The sequence below is a fragment of the Diuraphis noxia genome, unplaced genomic scaffold (genome assembly GCF_037042655.1).
Source record: "Diuraphis noxia isolate RWA-SAM2 unplaced genomic scaffold, SU_Dnox_SAM2 contig0002, whole genome shotgun sequence".
Taxonomy (NCBI): Eukaryota; Metazoa; Arthropoda; class Insecta; order Hemiptera; family Aphididae; genus Diuraphis; species Diuraphis noxia.
Window position 1 is genome coordinate 67,019,946 of NW_028301712.1, and position 13,290 is coordinate 67,033,235.

Here is a 13,290-nt window from a genome sequence, read left to right on the forward strand (position 1 = left end):
AGATAAAAGTTTAGAACTAATCTAAGTGCATTTTATTATTTTGATTTATAATGCACATCATTATTCACGAAAATGATTTTAATAAAGAAATTTTCCTCGACGATAAGAAACAAAATAGTTTAGTTTTATTTTTCTCGACAAATAATATTCCTGTAGAAAATATTATTATACCCCACATACTTCTTAATGATTCTACATAGGTACATTCGATCCGTGATATTTTTTAAATATCTAAATCCTGGCGAATGTTTTAATAAAATCAATATCTAAATATTATTGTAAAATAGTTTGTATAAAGTGTATATTGAGTAACAAAATATGTCAAATTCAATGTTAATATAGTATCTACATATTGGGTTATAATATCAATAACTGAAATGAATTGAAGTTGTATTATTATATGATATGTTTACCAGATATTATTTTTCCGACTATACGATTTCCCAACAGTTTGTATTTCCGATAATTAATTTTTCTGTAACTGTATATTATTATCAGCCACAAGCTTGAATACTATTTCACGATAAGATAATCTATCTTAAATGTGCCGAGAGGTATGTGTAATCTACAAATGTACCGCTGTAGTAATATGTCAACCACGGAACTCATTGCATTATTATTAATGACTCAATCTAGAATTCTTTGTCCATATATAATTCATTATCGACAAGTAACCAACATTAATATTTGTATTAAAAAAAAAAATCAATGTTTTACACTTCATTCAGTTCAAACACTATATTATACACTTAGTATAATATAACACAATTTTCCCGTTCGCCATGCCGCAATTATACTGCACACATTTAGACCTATAAAATTAGTGAAACGAGCGTTTTCGGTAAATTAACATTTCTGTTTAGTTACGATCATCAACCGTTATCACTATCATCATGCCGAAATTTTTTTAAAAAAATTTTCAAATGTGGTATAACATAATTATTATAAATTATAAATAGGTACGACTTTATTGGATATTTGGCAAAAACTTGACGTATAAAACTGTTTTATTAAATTGAGGTAATATAAAAATTATGATCTGTAGGTATAATGATTATATAATGTCAAAATAAAAAAATAAAAGTGATTCATATAATTAATGAATGAACTAAAATAAGTGTTGAAAATTGAAAATTCTGAGAACTCAATATTGTGTTGATGCATGCAACATATTATATAGGCAATCTAGAACCTTCGTTTGAAAATCTCATATTGGTGTTAATACAATGATCGAGTAGATTAAAAATAACAGATTCAAGTCAAACGAAGAGCTGAAATCATAGTTTACGGAAGGGCGCATTCTTCATCTCGCAGATAATACACCATTGAACAAGAAGAACATATTATTACTGCAATTATAAATGACAGGGGAAATTGTTTAAATGTATGATTGTATTACAATATTGATTTACTCGACATATCGATGTATTGCATGCAATTAGTTTGTATTTATTTTTAAAAATTTTCAAATATGTATAACATATTGTAATAAATAATACAATATTTATAATTTATATAAATAGAATTAAGAATTTTGCAATTTTGCAAGTTAAAAAATTTCGTCTCAGGAAGGTACTCTTCATACCTATACTGTATACTGATCACATCAATATATATTTTAATCAGTATTAGCTTAACACACTCTGTAAGTACATATTATTATGTCATATTATAATATATAACGCATTACCTAGTATACATATTTATATAACTAGGATGACCTCTACGTTTTATTCGAATAACAACAGACAACAACAAAATTACAGCGTTGTCGATAAATAATCATATATTAAAATATTTTAATTAGTCTTATCTATAATCCTAGACATATTGATCCATATACTACATTTTTTTCATTATAATATATTTTATAGCCTATTATTAATTAATAATCATATACTACGTTTATATGATGGCGTTAAAACGGTTTAAAAAATGTAAACCGTTTTAAAAGTTAAAACGCTCACACTATGTATAGTTTAAGAATTTAAAACCGATTTAATTTCAAACCGTTTTAAGTGTTTTAACGCCATCATATATAAACGTAGTAATATATTACATCATACTTTTAAATTTTTATGGTGATTAAACTACATATAATAATTTTTTTTAAATATTAGGCTGCACTTTCTTGCAGAGTTACATTATTGTAAGTCTAAAACATTTTAGCAAAGGCTATATGAAACCAATAATTTATACTAATGTAGCCATGTAGGTATTTTACAATCATACGTATAGTTATATTATTACCAAAATATTATAGTTAAATTAGAAATTTCTAATGCATACAATTTGAAAAGTTGATTAAATTATTGTCTAACAGTACGTATTTTACTACCATATTTTAGTAGATTAGTTTTAGTGATACAAATGGTATACACGCAATAAAGTTATACTAATAATAAAATCCTTACCTATATGCATACTTATAACTTACGCTCATAGCAGTTATAGATAATAGCTTATTCTATAAAAGACAAAAAAATATGCACACTTGTTAATTTTTTTTCAAATTTATTAATCCACTAAAGTACAGATAATTTCGTATTAAACTATTCTAAAAAAGTCAAAAATTTAAAATATAGGTAGGATTTAAAATAATAATAGTGTGATTAAAATTACATGAAAATTTCACATAAATCAAATTCACATAATTATAATAGGCACATATAATATAATAAAGATTAAGATTATTTTTATGAAATTTAAATTAACTAAGATAAACATTTAATTTTTTTTTTTATTGTATATTGAATACTTTGTAGTGTGAAATCTGAAGTGAAATAGACAATTCAAATAAGTAAAGGATTAAGAAATGAAAAATGATAAAATAAACCTTCACTGACCAAAAAGTTTATGAAATAAGGAAAGTAGATACACTTGTCACTTAGTACCTATGACCTAAGTTAACTTAATTTTATTTTTCAATATAAATTAATATGCAATAGACACTAATGTAGTCAATTTTAGATTCTATAAATCAAAATTAAATATGAATGATGGGTTATTATTTCATTCACTTTTTTAAAATTATATTGTATTACAAATTTAGGTACTACATTTTTCAAACAATTCAAACAATATTATATGATTATTATTTGTTTGTGCAATACACTACACAGTATACGTCATATAATATATCTTATTGCAATTGCATTTAATTTTATAAAGTCACTGTAATAACTAATATTCTACTATAATAACCTTATTGATTATCAAACTACACGAAAAGTATATAATATATAGTATCCATCATCTATAAATCAAAAATATTTATTGTATATTAAGATTTAATTATCTAAATCGTTTATACATAAAATACAAATTATTTATTTTATCATTTTCTGCTAGAGATTTTATTGTAATAAGTTACCATTTACGTAAAACAGTTTGATTTAGTTATTTTCTAAACAACTAAAGCCATATTCTCCAGCAAATCAATGTAACCATAAGATAAATCTTTAATTGCGATGTTAAATCTTAAATTTATCTATATTCATTTAAATTTGTCTATATTTGTTAGTTATATACTACCTACCTAATACCTATATATAGGTCTTACCACTCAAATCAAAATTCTCGACCCTAACAATTAGATAAATTGTTGATAATATTGTGTTGTGTATAATATTATACAATAGTATTGGAAAATGTGTAACTGGAATAGATTAAATTAGTTGTTTATAACAACTCATACATACTCAGTTATAGACGTATTAAAACTGATAAAGCTCAAGTGATATAAATACGTCATACAATATCATGCCACTTACAATTATTTAATTGCAATGGGTTGTAACAGGTAATTAAATATGTAGGTAGTGTAGTCAATATTGATGATTTCTGAATTATTCTATTATACCATGATAAGTTTGTTGGCATAAGTTGTTGTGGAATTGTTAATTAAACGGAAGTAGAATATTTCAAGTAAATATAATATCATAGCAGTCGATTCGACTAACGATATAAAATCCACGGTTTTAGGTTAGAACTGAAACTAAATAGGTTTCTATAATATTTACGCATTTAGCAAGATCTGTTTTTACACACTGCAATGACATATAAATATAAAACACCATAAATAGGTACCTACATTTTATAAATTCTAAGTTATTGAATTATATGTCAGTGTATGATAAAAATTATAAATTATGGTATGAAGGTATAGGTAGCATCATGGTTTTCTATAACACACAAATCACTGTATAATCACGCGAGAACTATATAATTAACTATATAATATATTATACTAATATTTTTGTTACGAATTGATAACCTTAGAATTTGCACATATATATTCCATTAGTTTATGACTATATCCAATGTTATTTACAAATAGATATTTTGATCTCCAATAAATGAATCTAAATATAATAGTTTAGTTGTAATAGTTGAATAATATACGGTAGGTTTATATTATATATTTGTAAACTATTAAAATATTACACCTATATTATAATATAATATAGATATTATCTAGATAAGTGATATATATTATACTTGATTCACGATAAAAGGAAATTACCCTGTATAACATAATATATTATGTACGTGCCTATGTATTATAAGTGTGCAGGACGGCTCGCAATTCAATTACCCTCCCCCCACCATTCACCAGAAGCTGCCTAAACTCAATATATATATCTATGTGTGTGTGTGTGTATGTATATATAATAGGTTTTGTGTTATCGTCGAGCCCCGGGAGGTTGCTTATCTTGTGGTGGGGGGGGGAGAAGGGAGGGGGTGGTTCCGTAACTGCGCGTAGCTATACGTCTACATAGAATTCAAAGGGAACGGAAACAAAGGTCGATCCGCATTGGACGCCAGCCCGTTAAAAGCATTATTGCGCACCCGAGACTCAGTGCACATAATACTGCCAAAGGTCATGCGCCACCCTCGGCTGCGCGATACCTACACACACACGCCCACACATACATATACACACACATACATATATACATATATATATATATATATATATATATAAGTGTACGCGAAACGACCACATTCGCATAAATTACGTGAGTGGGGATCGTGTGCGAGTACGGCGGCAGGGGTAGGATAGATTAAACTTGCGCGGGCGCTTTCGAAAATATTTATTCATAACTTTACGACGTGCAGCACACGAGACACACTGCTGTGACGTATATATCATAATATACATATATCACGCTGTAGAGTGTGTGCGTGTGTGCACAGTGGGTCTTTGGTGAATCATATATATATATATATATATATATGAGTATATACAATGCATATTATAATATATTATATATATACATGGGTACTTGCATTGTGCACAGCCATTATGCAAATTCCGGACGGCTCGGGGACGAGGCGCATATATAATATATTATTGTATTATACCGTTATAATTAACCCGCCGCCGTGTCGTGCAAAAGCGCCGCGAGCTTACGGTATAATATTATAATACATACCATATATCGTGCGCAGATTAAATTTTGCCACGAGGGATCGTAAATCGGCGGTGGCGGCTCGTTTATCATTTTCTCGCGAGTGTAATATGTGATATTATGCATATACGTATATTAATATAATATTATATTATAATGATTTTATGCATGATAATAATTAATAAATATCACGTATATTTCGTGCTGTAATTTAATATCTGCGTATATTATAATATTTTATAATATGAAAATACAGAATGCACGTGATTCAACGACAGATTCATATATATATATATATATATATATATAATATGCTATAATATATACGAACAGTATTGTATTAAGTACGCATATTAATATGTGAAACTCACGTCGAATTGGTCGACGATGCACCAGAATCAGGTATAGGTACTCGTCTTTAATCTCTATGCATGTACTCGCTTAAATTACATTTTCGATCGATATAGGTCACTAAAATATTACGGTTATCTATACCTATTAAAGGTTCCTTCATGGCATATCACTCGATTGCATTTCGGAAACCCAAAAACAAAGAATTAGATTGATTATTGGTAAATTAGATTATTTTTTTTAAATATATTTAATATATGAATTACTTAAAAAAATTATATTAAATTTTAAATTTTATTTCCTATTCAACCCTACCTTAAAAGGTTTGGCCATGTATCGAAGCGTATATCAGCATCATAGATTTAACCCACTATAAATAAAATGTTGAAGACCCCATTATAGTTATTAGACTATTAATTTATCTACTTAGCAGTGTTTTGCAGACCTTTCACCGTATTATTTAACATTTCGTATAATATAATATAATATAATATACAACCATTAGATTGGTTAAATTGACAAAATAATAATATTTTACACGAATGCATTAATATTATTGTTTTAATTTTTTAAAATCTGTGGTAAGTCACGGGATGGATAAATAATTTTATAATTTTAAAACAATATTTCCGGTCACACTACACTGCTTGACTTCTGTGTGTTAAATACACTTAAAAAAATTAACCTATAGTATAATGTATAATGAATCATTTTAAATTGTTTGAATTGTAACTTATTGGAAATCTTGAATTGAGCTGTATATAAAAATACAGTCGCACATGAGTAAAACAATGGGAAAATTTGTCACAAGTTTTGAGCGAAGACGAGTGCATAACCGGTGAAAAGAAAATTAGATACGATTATTTTTGAACATTAAGGTTATTAATTGATCTATTTTTTAAGAATAGTTCTCATTGGCCGGCACGGTGTATAGGCAATTTTGGTACATAGGCATTTAGGTGGCTTTTGAACGGTATCCCGCGTTTTTTTTATGAAGAATATTTATCAAAAAATTGTATATGAGAGTATTATTTATTGCAATGAGAAAAATTGCTCGCTTATTAGGTATATGTATATTACTATATATACTACCCGTGTGAACAAGTGTGATTATTATTCAGAAGTGAATATTAAATTTAAGAATTTCGAAACTTTCAACAGTTGTCGACTAGTTTTACCGCATCTAAATTTTCATAATTATTAATAAATTATCAGGTTTTAGATTCAATATTCAGTATATGGTTCAACATTAATGAAGCATCATTTAAACATAGAATGAATTGTAATTTATAATAAAAATAAATGACTTCATTATTGTATGAATGTGATTATTACTATTTTTCGGTAGTGATCGACCATCGTTTCAGTAACAAATAGATAAGCAAAACGATTGAATATAATATATGTTATAATAATTGTGCTAGTGTCACACAATAGTCAGTGAGTGAGCATAATATGTAGGTACTGTTGATTACACTGTTCAACACTGTAGACCGTTATGAAACGCTTTTTAAGCTGTCAATGATGGAAGGACACCATCATAATGTTTTATATGTAACTAAGACACAGGTACCTTATAAATATGTTATAAAATGTTTGTATTTGGAAATTAATTCGATAAATTATTTAAGCATCTTAATATGGCGTGTTCCTGCAAAAATGTTGACAATTGTTTGTTGTTTGCTAGCAAACGAGTATATATAGATACACGCCAATACAGTACATTTTAATTTATAAACATCGGCTACTGTTAACTTCTTCAAAGGTAAACGTTTATAATATTATAGTTTAGCACTTGTGCCATGTTTATGGAAAATGTAAGTAAGCAATTATTATTACATTATTATCGCAAATTCATAACCGTTTTAATGACTTTTGTTTCCATTGCGGGAGACATCTATTATATATATTATGATAATAATGTATAATAGGTTGTTAACAATGCGTTTTTATCGTCGCTTTTTTCAACTTTAAGATTATAATAATATGTCAGACCATTGTGCGCCAGTGATATGTGCAGACCCGTAGATTCCTGAAACTGTGAAATTGATTTAAAACGCGATGTGCCGTGGCCGATAAGTAGCCGTACCTATATAATATGTACGTAAATATGTGCGGCGTGCCGTTAAACCATGGTATCTATAGTGGCTACAGCTACCACGGTCCATGAGCGTACGATTTAAAGGAATACGTTTTTGTTTTGTTTTAAGTAGATTAAAAATGTGAGTTTTGAAAAATAAATTGGTACTGCATGTCGTGGTTTTGAAAACTAAATCGTGGTACCGGAATACCGGATGATCGCGATCATTTACCCCCGAGATATTGTATATTTTATAATAATCAATTATTAACATCAGTACATTTTAAAAACATAATTTGTTTCTGAGGCTAATATATATTGTATTTTTGCATTTAAAATTGAATTATACCCACAGCCACAGTGAAAATTATGGACAAATACAAGTAGTTATAATTCATAACACAATAAGTATAATAGTAGTATACACTTAAATATAAGTTGAAAGTTAGAACGTGATACCTTATATATTGATTTTATTAATTTATTACAAATATTATATAGCTATTATACATTCGGTTCTGTATAAATAGCCAATTTTTCACCACATTTTCCAAGTATTTGAAAATACGGAAAATTCATAAAAATAATAGGTATAACTCGAATAATAAAAACCAAACAAATATAAGCTTAAACGCTTGTATATATAAAATATATATTAAAGTTTTAACGTTTTAAAACGAATGCCATATTTATTGGTCAGTACATTTTTTTTTTTTAAAGTTTATTAAGGCTTAGTACATTTTACGTTGCATATTATTCAATACAGTTTTAGTAAATATAATATATTATATTATATGTATTTGATTTCGATCGCCTTGACTAAACACTATAATATATGAATATCAATAATATTTAAGTCACTAACGCCCGTTAATCGCTATATAATAATTAGGCAGTGCAAGAATATGATTTTATAATATTCTGTGTAATTAATGATTTCAATATAGCATAAATACAGTTGGTTGTTGTTATCAATTGTATTACTATCTATTTTAGAATACAAATGTTAATATCATCGTTTTTGATTATAAACTATTAGTTGTGAACTTGCATTGCCGTGCCATCGTAATAATTTAGGTATAGTATGATTATTATACAGAGTTAAACAATAAATTATTTAACCAATATAATAATTACCAACAATTAATCTGAAAATTAAAATACATGGATGTTCATATATTGCGTTTTATAAAATAAAAAGGGGTAAGTATTAGTAAAAAGTTGACATTAGAGTTCCACATATTTGTGGGATGATTTATTGTTGTTTTCAAACCCGATAAAATGACGTAGGTACCACGAATGTCCTATGCGGAATTTAGCACTGCTAGACGATATTGTAATAGCACAGTTAATTGTCATGATATCGATTTAATTGACATTTTAAACTAACTAAATTAGTCATATCTTACAAGAAGTACTGCATGTTTATATATAAAATAAAAATATATAAACTGTATTAATCAAATAATTAGCTTAGTTGTAAAAACATCTTTTATATATAAACATTTCTAAACGATTAGGATTGATTAATTCTCATTTAACAATAATCAGTCGTTTGAATTGTATTCAATTGAATTATATTGTGGCAATTTATTAATTATTTAATTATAACTAATTTTTACAATACTTCCTGATATGTTATAAAATACACAATACGCATGTTCTTATAAACATATTATTGCTTATCACGACGCCCGGACGCTCGGAGCGAATAAATTACAAAATTTAATTGAAAATAAGACTTCTCTAAAATGATGTAAATTACAATATGTTAGAATAAATTATTGTATTCGTCAGTAAGTAGTAACATTTTATCAACCATAATAATTTACTAACGAAATCGTATTGTTTTATTCTTTTCCAAATCACGAGTCACCAGTCTATGCAAAATAGCTAAACAAAATTATAGCAATATTGCAGAAGTTTAGTTTGTTTCGATTAAAAGGTTAAAAAGTCAAAAGTCAGTGACATATTATACGCAATTTGTAGGTACCTATTACCTATACAATTATATAAAACCGATAAATTCAATTATTGCATATATTAGTGATAATGTATGAATACGTTTTTTTTTTTTTAAATAACTAGTTTTTTATAAAATTCCTAAAATATATTCGTAATATGATCTTTGATAAAATGTATAATATGTTACATGGTTTTACTTGTTAATATATAGGATATACTAGTTGGATTTTTGTTGATGGTACCTATGTAATATTTTATAGGTTGATAATTGGGTTTTTTAAATGCACATGCCAACAAAAGTGCATCACAATAAGCCGGTTGTGTTTAAAGAAAAGGTACTTTGTACCTCAAAATATTACTAATAAACAAAATTGTAATAATTTAGGTTATATGTTTGATTTAAAATGGCATTTGATATTTTTTTTTCAAGTTCACTGTTTGTTTAAAATTTTATTAATTTAATGACTCTAAAAAATGTACGTTGTACAAATCAGAATACACTTTTTCAAATGAATATTTACATTTTATATCAAATAGATTTAATAACAATTTTAATTATACATTAACTGAACCGTCATTGTTAGTTCATATAAGACATCGGGTTAGTACGTAGAATAACTTGTTGAAGTACATATTTTTGGATTCATTCAATGCATTAACTAAAAGTATTCGTAATCTTGTAAAATAAAAAACTATTTATTTTATTGTTTAAAATTACAGAATTTCATACACATACAAATCACAATATGATCAATGATCACACATGCCAATAACCCGCGGTATAAACCGGTCAAGTTGTGCTTAATAAATTGTGTTTTAATGATTTTTCACCTTTAAGACTTAAAAACATAATAATAGTATTATACATGCAGCGTTGCAGTACAGATTGAAGTTTCGAAAATGGTTAGAATGAAAACTCTTAGCCTTACCGCACCCGAGTGCAATAATAATAGGTTTTACGGTCGACACGTATAGATATACCTATATGCCTATTATTATGACGTATATAAGCGGATATCGCGAAACGCTGTAGAGGTACTTATTATATATATATATATATATATATAAATCATTATTGTTCAGTTCGTGCGTATCGCCTAGTTTTACGCGTAGATTTTTTTTACGCTGTTATCGTACTTTTAGAAAGAAAGAAAAAAAGCTCCATTCGTAGGTATTAATATTAATACATTTTAATTATCAAAAAAACCATAATAATGTGCATACTGGCGCAATATACATATTATACGCTCCTCTCGAATAATGTTATGTACGCGCACCGTTCGCCAACCTTGTCGACTATCGCATCGATAGTTGTTGTTATACCTACGCCGACATAACGTCACATCGATTATAATTTTTATCATATCGCTCGATTTCGATCGGGAGACGGAAATCGCAGTTTATCTGATGAGCGTTTACCAGTTCAATAAGACGTGTGGAAATTCTTAAAACCTCTTCAAGATCGCTGCAATGACAATAGAGGACGACACACCAATAATATATAATATACAAAAGAACTGAAGTAATCCACAAGCTGATGGGCAACCAAATTTTATCATTATAAAGAGGAGAACATAATATCTTACTGTGTGACATAGTTTTTATTTTTTCGACATCAACAATACGAAAAAAAGTTCTTTTCGTTATAAAATTCATTATTTTGAATTTATAATCTTTTTTGTATTTGTGATATCGCGAAAAATTAGAAACGATGTTGCACAGTAAATGTTCTCCTCTTTGTAATGTGATCGTTTTGGTTGATCATTGACTTTTGGACTACAGACTGATGTCGTGCAATGCAGTTTTCGCTATGTTGTACATTTTTATGGTGTCCTCGTGACGGCTCGATCGCTGTCGAAATCAAAAGTCGCTCGCTATAAGAAAGTTAACGATAATAAGTGACAAAAAATGAAATAAAAGGACTAAAGGCTATAGAGTGGAAAATCACTCGCGCAATATTCGCAGACGATACTGCGATACGATACGATACGCTCCGCTCGTATTATGTCTGTCGAACTATAGATTCGACTGAGATCCGCCGTCAGAATATAATACTCGCTCGCCGTGAACCAGGACCGCATAACATAATATGAGGATTAAGAAGGACTCGCAGAGAAAACGAGCATCGGCCGTGCACCGAAGTGACGATTTTATTGCCTCCGTAGGTACCAGGACCGCATGCACCAGGGTCGTCGTCACTGCCGCCGTCGCCACCACCACGACCGCCACCGCTAATAATAACGCAATATTATTATTATTATTATTATATTGAGCGACAACATAAACGCACGATATTATACTGCTATTAATATTATAAAAATATGACGTTATGGACGGCCAAAAATATTATATCACATAATATTTATTTTGTTACGTGTGTACGGGAAACAAAAACATATTAATATTCTCTCGGAAAAACGTGCCGAACGCGATTTTCGTGTCCAATCCAACACACATGCCAGCGATTGTTTCACACGAACAATAATCATTATTATTCGTTTCCACAAAATGCCTACGCGATACGTATGTATCGTATATTTATACTGTATATTATATTATGATGTATTAAAGTTATCATATTGTGTGTCAGCTCACAGCTATATTGAACTTAATACTATAGGTACTAGTATTATACCTACGTATCGTTGTATTATATAATGATTATCATCAGACGCTGCTCGAAGTTCGTCGTGAAGACTGAAAACGAATGGAATTAATTCAGGACTATCATAATATAATTATCAATAATATTACATAATATCGAATACCTAGCGAAAGTTCTTGAAAATCGTATAACACGTGAATCCTACAGTGAAATATTTTTTTTCTTGCGGATCTTCGCGTCTTACTAGTGAGTGTAGTTAAATCCTAAAATAAAAAAAAACAAATATAGTATACATCAGTATAATTATAAGTTAATTAGGTATTCCGTTCACTTTTCAACGTAAATAAATTAACGTCAAACGATATTTTTAACGATTTCAAGCTGTTAATAACTGAGCAATCCATAGTTATATACAGTATTTTTTTGTGCGTACAATGTACATTGTGTCATTTGAAAAAAATTGAATTTTAGTTTTATAGTGGCTATATAGGTACTATATTATGTATAATAAATTAATATTTAAATTATATATGTCAATATATATATATATATACCTTACTAGAATAAAAAATTAAATTGCTGGAAATATCAGAATTAATATCATACCTGATATTTTGACGAACTAAAATTTATAAAAAATCATTAAAACCCTAAATGGTTCTAGTAAAACACAATTTTTAACTTAACGTTTGTAGGATGTGGTAAACATCAATCAATCAATAAAGTCACCAATACTATCCACATAATATATTACAATATTATGTTTTAAAATTATTTTAAATCCTTAAATTGCGGCCTCTAACATATTGGAAGCATAATATTTTTATTTTAGAACTTTCAGCATACAATAATGTTGCTGAAACTATTTAAGTTCA